The sequence below is a fragment of the Pezoporus wallicus genome, unplaced genomic scaffold (assembly GCF_028554395.1).
Source record: "Pezoporus wallicus isolate ANWC-B61680 ecotype Strahan unplaced genomic scaffold, APGP_CSIRO_Pwel_v1 contig_11493, whole genome shotgun sequence".
NCBI classification, from domain to species: domain Eukaryota; kingdom Metazoa; phylum Chordata; class Aves; order Psittaciformes; family Psittacidae; genus Pezoporus; species Pezoporus wallicus.
In genome coordinates this window covers 258,190-265,267 of record NW_026635895.1, presented here as the reverse complement: position 1 = coordinate 265,267, position 7,078 = coordinate 258,190, and positions in this window count along the sequence as shown.

The window sequence follows — 7,078 nt, the reverse complement described above, 5'->3', positions numbered from 1 at the left end:
TTGACCGCCCTACTGTTTGCAAAATTAGTTCTGCTTATAGCTGAAATGGTGTTTGAAAATCCTTTTAAATCCATTCTGTTATTAACTAGATTTGCCTTGACTGAAATGAGACTTTATTTGAAAGTGGAATGTGCTCTCCCTAGGCTTTTTCACAGATAAATTGGATCGTTTAATGATGAGTTTAGTGGCCGGCTGAGGTCTTTTTTTATGTGCGAAGGGAAGTTCTTACAGCGTCAGATGCTATTCCATTTGTAAATCGAGTATTAAGGTTTGATAGCTGTCCCTGAATTGCAGTGAAGGTATTGACCTTTATAGTTCAGCTCTTCATTTGAAAATGTTTTCAGATGAAACTGGAGAGATTTTTCTTTCTGAACAGCTTTCCCTGCTGTGCTGAGGTCTCGTACAAAAGGTCCTTAGACGTTTTCTTTTGCATCAGAGTAGAAGCTTAGCCACTACGTGAGCATCAGATGGCCAAGAGAAGCAGCACTGTACACCAAGCACTGAGGAATTCAGGGTCACTGCAGCTTGTGTTCTGGGAGTCATAAGTGTCTCCTTGTTAGCTACACAAAGCTGGCTGCTCTTCACAACCAGTCTGCTTCGTTTCGCCATCCTTAGTATCTCAGTTTAACTGTTAAGAGTGATAAGATACATCGTCAAGTTTTCTTCTCTTATTTTGTCTGCCTTTCTTTTTAGCATTGAGTCTCCCAGGTGTGTGTCTTGTACCTTTGCTAATTTTTGTCTCGTCTCGTCGATAGACTTCAGTATGCAGAACGTTGGGTGTTGCAGGAGCAGTTGGCCACCACCAGCTGCTCCAGAACTGTTCAGTACCTTGTGATTCCGTTTAATCTTGTTTAACTATTCGATGACTGGGCAAAGGTGCTGTATTTGACGGGGGGAGGGAGGGTCAGAGATAGGTAGTATTTCTTAATTTCCATACACTGTAGCACACAGTAGGCAACTCCTAGCATTTGTAGTACCAAGTAAGTATGTACATAGCAAAATGTCTTTATTGTGTGCTTTGCAGAATATGTGCATACAGTTTGCACGTCCTGTTCTTGGGGGGGGGGGGGTAGGTTTGTTTTAAGCAGTGTCTGCCTGGAGAGTGATATGCTTGCTGCTTAATCAAAGGATTAAAGTTTCAAAGAAATCTGTGTCTTCTATTTTTATGTACCTTGTAATGGTCTAATATGTTAGGGCCCTTATACTGTGATTCTCTTCTAAATTCATTTCTATTTTTTTAAGAATTAGAAATAAAATTATACAATGGTGTTGATTTCAGTGGGGCATTTCTTTTGCCATCTCCAGTCGCCTGTTTTGTAATGTAGTAATGAACTCTTGACTTCAAGGTTGGCTTAATTTTGTCACTTTAAAAGAAAAATAATGTACAATGTTTGCACACTAAAGTTTGGCCGAGAACGTGTACCCTACATTGTTCAAAGCTAATGTAACTCTACAGCTTTTTGTACAGTTTATTTTAGTTAATAAAGCAAAACGGTACTAAAGAAAATGCCAGATTTTACAAACGCCAAGGCATAATCTGAATGATGTCTTCTAGGACCAACACTTGCACCAGATGGATGTACAAGAGCTATCAGCTTGAAAAGTTGCCCTTTAAATCAGAATGGGTATGAAGTTTAAGCAAGTATTTCTGCGTTAATAAAACATCACACGTTGTAGTAAAGCAGCTTAACTTAGTTTACCGTTGATGTGAGCAGAAAGAACTACAGTTCCCTCTGTCCTTAGTTCATCTTTTATACTGTTGGGATTTATTCTGGAAGCTGCACAGAAAAGAGAACCCAAACCAGCAGCTTACAGACGTGGGAGTTTGTGTATGAATAGGACAGAGCTGCAGCCGTGAGGATGAAGGTTCAAACAGCTATGCTGTGCCTCTTACTAGCACCAGGAAGGAGGAGGCTGCAAGTTGCAGCTGATGCTAGGCAGAAGCATGGAGAAAAGCAAAGCCAGGGTGTCAGGGCAAGGACAAACAGCTTGGAGGTGTTGGTTCGGAGGTGTGTTTCCAAATGCAAAGGAAACTCTAGAGGAGTGAGCTCTGTCGCGGCTCCAGTGCAAACCATGCACTGGGACCTGCACCGAGTACAGCTTGCTGGTGTTAATGCGAGTGGTGAACCTCCAGCTTTTTCCTGAGCTGGAAATAGCTGAACCTCACTCAGCGCCTGCCTTTCTCTGAGCAAGCTGAAAGCAGGCACCCTTGCGATAGGCATCTGCTTTAAGGTCACAGGAAGTTGTGTGTGAGACGCACAAGGCAAATACGAACTCTAACACCACTTGCAGTCTGTTACTGACAAATTTGGCACCAAAAAGCTATAGGCAGGGAGGGAGGAGAGGCAAAACACATAGGCAACAGCATCTGCACTGTAAGCACATTGCTAAATTTTGTGACAGACATGCTTAAAACTGACACTGAAGCACAGACACACACACACACACACACACTGCTTCATTTTCAGCACTAGTGAAGGCTGCTGCTTTGCAATTCCCAGTTATTCTTTAAAGTGTTCTCCGCATAGTTTTGTACACTGAAATAATCGTATAAATCCACATTGTTATTGACTTGGAAGCTTGCCCTTGGACTGGCACAAAAGGGAGCACAGGGGTTCAGGGATGGTGATCCCTGCTGCTGCTTCCCCAGGGGCGGGACTTTGTCAGGATGCAAACCAGGGCTCCTGTTGTGCTCACTGGATCTTAATAAAACGGTGATTTTTAAAGGTCATGCCTGCACCCCAATATGCGATGATCCTTTTGGCAGCTCTTTGTCACCACTAAGCTCCATCCTGGGGAATGGTGATGTTCTGCAGGAGGATCATGAGTGCAGCAACTTGGGAACCAGATCCCATCTCCAAACTATTCATTTACACTTATAAATATTTACTTAGGGAAACCATGCTGTCCTGATGGATGCTCTTGCGAGCTTCCTGACCAGGTAGTAGTACCCAGGCTAGCCAGGAGATTCCTAAAAGCTTTGCAGGAGGGAGTGTTCTGAAAGCTCTTTGTTGCTGGAGCAGCCTTTACACCTTTGCTGGCCTCCCTGAATCAACGGAGGGTATGGTCTGACACCCTTGGCAGTGGCAGGTCTGAGTCGGTTTAGCAAAAGCATCATCTTTCTGAAACCGTTCTATTACTCTTAGTACTTAAGACAGCCCAGGTAACGCAGCCCCATTGTTTCTTTTTCATCTGCCTCAGGGCTTTTCGTGCAGGCTGTTTTCCTTACAGCCTGGTTTTCCTAGAAGGAGTTTAATGTGGAAGACGCGACAAAGCGCAGCGGCAGCTGATGGGCAGCTGATGAGCAGCGAAAACCGCATCGTGCAGTTTGTTGGCTGCAGGATGGCTGCGTTGGCAAACACCCCTTCGGTACGCCTTTGGTTAGCGGTAACACCGCTGTGTTTAGCAGGGGTCCGTTCGCTGTTTCAGTGCCGTCGGTGTGAACGGCAATAGGACAGTGCCTGCACCGGCCGGGCGCGGGGAGCCCCTCGCCACGGACCCCTCCCGGCTCCCCAACTTCCCAGCCGCGGGCGGGGGGGGGCTTTCACCCTCCTGCAGCGCCCTGCGGTGAAACCGCCGCTTCCCCCGGGCTGCCGTGAGACCGAGCGCGGCTCCCGGCGGCGGCACCAGCGGGGGGCGGTGGCACCAGCGGGGGCGGCGGCTCCAGCGCTGCCTCCGCCGCGTCCCCTCCCCTCCGCTGCCGCCGCGCACGGAGCCGCGCCCCGCGCAGCCAGGGCCGGCCCCGCACCGCCCGCGGGCAGCGAGCGCCGGTGCAGGTGCGGCGGGGAGCGGCGCGGCCGCGGTGCGCGGGGTCCCTGCTGCCCGCTCCGCAAGCGCGGGTAAAGGAGGAGCCTGAACTTGGTGCCCGCCGGAGCTCAGCGCGGTCCGGAGCGGTGCCCGTGCCCCGCGTGCTCCGGTGCGGGCTGGCCGCGGAAGCCCCTCTCCCCTCGCAGGACCCCGCACCGAAGCCGCGGGGAAAGGTAGGCCCGGAGCGCGCCTCGGAGGCGGCCGGGGCTGGGGTTTTGGGGGCTGAGAAGGAAACAAAGAAGCGGGGAGTGCTCGGGTGAACGCCTCTGCAGCGGCTCGGATCGCTTTGAATGGCAGGGAACCGGGACAAGTACCCCGACGGTGCCAGCCGGATTCTGCTGCCTGGGGGCGAGGGAATTTCCCCTCTGTGCGTGTGTGCGTGCAGGGAGACCCAGCCAGCCCCTGGCTTTCCCGGATTAGCAGCGCTCCGGGCGCACGCTGAGGCTTTGACCACTTTCTGCACCCTTCAGGTTTAGAAGGGAAAATGTGGAGCTGCCGTTGTTGCACTTCTTGAGCCCCTTCACCTTTTGCTCGCTTGGCTGCACCTTCCCAGTGCCAGCCAAGAACAACTTTCCTTGTAACTTCCGTTTTCTAGCTATGGGATGGCTGAAAGGAGTGCGATACAGTGCTAAACCAGACGGGTGTATTCAGGTCAGGCGCGGCTCAGGCTGGCAGCGGTAACACGGTTGTATTTTTAAACCAGCCGATTCTATCCAGAGCACGTAGGCTGCGGGACTGAGGAGCTCTGGGATGCTCTGGTGCAGGAGCGCTGGCCTGGCCATGCTGCGCTTCATCTTGTTTCATCTGCGCTGTTGGTTTTGATCCTAGGGTGAGCCGTGGTGGTCGTGGGCTCCGCTTGGCTTAAAACCACCCAGGGGCATTTCCTTTGCTGGATGAGCAGTTTACGGTTCATGCTGGGAGGGAGGGATGCGCCGGTGTGCAAGAGCCAATCGCGACCCTGTGCATCAATCAGTGTGATGGGCAGAAGCCAGCTGTTTCCAGCTGCGTGGCAAAGGAGGTTTACAGGACCTGAAGCAGAAGCTAAAACCCTTCAACACACTGTCCTCGCAGTAAGCACGTGCTCAAATACGTAACAAGGAGGTGGTGGAGCCTGGTGTCACCGTGTGGCCAGAGGTGAAACCAGGGATGAAGCCCTTCTACATCGTTGCAGGGAATACGGGGCAAGAGAAGGGAGCCTAGAATAGGCTTTGAAAGTCAGAGGCTTTGGTGCAGTGGGGAAGTGGAGGGATGGCCAGAAAGGTGATGTGGCTTAGAAATCGATCCCTGTAGCAGCACCCTGGGTAGATAAACTGGCAAAAGATTCCAAGAGAAATGAGTGTTTGGAAAACCCGAGGAGGATGATGGTGGACAAGAGGTTTATTTGTGTAAGCAGACAAGCAATACCGTATCATATAGGGATGCGAAGCAGGAGAACTTGGTGAGACATAGTGATGATTAATGCTTCAAGCCCAAGAGAGAAACAAAGGTCACAGACCTAAGTAGAATACAGGCTGGCTGTGTGGGGTTTGGAAGCTGCAGGGCTGTGCAGAAGAAGGCCTGTTGGGCAGTGGGCTGCTTCTGAGCTGGTTATCAACCACAGCCAGGATATGGGAGGAGAGGCTGAGTTCGGCCTCTGCATGCTCTGCAGCAACACAGCACACCTACGGGCAGGAAACTTGGGCTGAAGAGGTGTAAAGCTGCTGAAAGACATGATTCAGAGTGAGAAAGGAAGGAAGGAAAGCTTGTGGTGCTCATAGAACCTGTGGACGGCACAGGAGTCACTGCGGAGTGTAGAGGATAAGGAATGACATGCAGGAGGGGAGATGTTGAAGCCAGAAAGCTGCTGTTGGAGACTTTGACAAAAGGAATTCCAAATCAGTGCAAAGAGCAGAAGACAAGCAGCTCTTTATTTCACCCCACAGGCTCCTCATCAGTCTTTATGCAGTTTTATGCAGCTGTCAAAGCTCTGCAGGAGCTCTTCTTTCCGTGCCACACGTTGCTTGGATCACTTTGCCAAACCCCTTCTGTGGGCAGCTGCAGACCTGTAGGGTGCTTGATCCCTGGGCTTTATCTGTGTCTCATCTCTAAGCTAAGCTATAGCTGTCTCTCTTCTTCAACTCCTTGTCCGACCCTTTGATTTTAGATAAGGAGATGTTATTTATCACCAATATATAGCTGCCTATGGAGAGGCATTCCTCTCTCTGGCCCTGGAAGGGGTCTGCATGAGGCTCCCTGAGGCAGTTGGTGGTGGCTGCCGTGGTGCAGGCAGGTTCCTTCCCCTTGCAGATGTGTGTTCTCAGCAGCAGTCAGTGGCCTGCCCAGAGCAGCACCCCTCTGGACCGGGCCCTGAGTTGTGGTGAGGATTTCAGCATCTCTTCTTTTGCTTTCTGGTCCTTTTCTGTGCGAGTCCCTTGGTGAATGACTGGACTGTGAAGAGTCAATATTCACACTCTTGGCTGTCAGTCCCTTCTCTGTACCACTTTGGGCTGCAGTGTGTGGTTGTTCCATCCTCTTTCCTCAGCCAAGGACAGAAGCGCTTCCCCGCTGTGGATGACTGGGCTCGGGAAGGTGGGGAAACCTGAGTCATGTGTGTTGGTAATAAAAGTGTTAATGAAATGTCTATGGCTTCCTCAGCTCCGCCATGCAACAAACAAACAAGTGTGTGAGAAACTGCACACCCTAAGCCGCTGTGGGTTTGCTATGGGACTGCTCAGAGTGCTCTGTAGTCAAGCATGATTGTCTCTGTTGGGGGGAGTGATAAAGCAAGGTTTTGTGTGTAATACACTGACATTTGCATACAGGGATGCTCTAAGGGTAAGTACATTGCTGTGTGCTTATTTTGCAGAGGATAATATTGAAATCTTAAAGTTGTTTGTTAGTAGTAGCATTATTACTCAGAGGCACCCAGGGACTGACCAAAGCTCAAGGAAAGGAACAATTTGCAAAGCAGTTTTTCCCTAAGTAGTCACTGAGAGATGCAATGATCAGAGCTGTGTGAAGTCATGTGGTTTTCAGTCTTGTCTGCTACATGCATGTGCTTGAAACTGGAATGTGGCCCTTGCTATGAAAGAAACAGAAGTCAAGGACTTCTTAATATTGTCCTAGAAACAGCAGGTATAACAGCTGCCAGATCATATATTTGATGAAAGATAGACTCATCGTGGAATCATGGAATGGTTTGGGATGGAAAGGACCTTAAAGCTCACCCAGTTCCAGCCTCCTGCCATGGGCAGGGACCCCTTCCACTAGAGCAGCTTGCTCCAAGCCCCTG